Source organism: Macadamia integrifolia, chromosome 6, assembly GCF_013358625.1.
Source record: "Macadamia integrifolia cultivar HAES 741 chromosome 6, SCU_Mint_v3, whole genome shotgun sequence".
Classification (NCBI taxonomy): domain Eukaryota; kingdom Viridiplantae; phylum Streptophyta; class Magnoliopsida; order Proteales; family Proteaceae; genus Macadamia; species Macadamia integrifolia.
The window spans coordinates 29,176,823-29,177,560 of NC_056562.1; positions in this window are offsets into that span (position 1 = coordinate 29,176,823).

The following is a 738-nucleotide window of genomic DNA, read 5'->3' on the forward strand; positions in this document are numbered from 1 at the left end:
TTCTTCACGTACCTCGGATAACTAAAAATCTCCTTTCAGTTCATCATTTTACTAAGTATAATAATTGTTTTTTTTTGAATTTCATCCTTTTCACTTTGTTGTGAAGGACCAAGTGACAAAAATGCATCTGCTACAAGGGTCTCTTGAGGGAGGTCTCTATCAACTGAAGGGTCTCCATTCTCCATCAGTTTCATCATCCGCTCACAATGTTACCTCCACTGCTCACCCCTCATCTGATGCTTGGCACGCCTGTCTTGGCCATCCACACACTCGGACTGTTCGCACCATAATTAACTCTAAATCATTGCCTTGTTCGTCCTCTACAATAAATAAATGTTCTTTGTGTTTTCTTAGGAAATCTCATAAAGTTTCTTTACCTCTTACTGGAAGTATTAGTTCTGCACCTCTGGAGTTAATTTTTAAGTGATGTATAGGCCTCTGCGCCTATGAACTCTACTCCCGGTCATTTTTATTTTATTATCTTTATTGATGATTGTTTGAGATTTAAAATATAACCGCAAGCGTACGGATCAGTGTAGCTACGGGTCGAACACAGGGAGAGCAGCCACTTTATTTTTTATTTCTTTTAATAATGCGAAAGTGAACTGATTAATGGTTGTGATCTAATTCTAATTACCGTCCTAAAAATAACGTCCTAACCATTCGTCATCTAAGAATTTAAAGACGCAAGCCACGCAATTAAAATTAAATAAATAAATAACTGAAAATAAACATCCC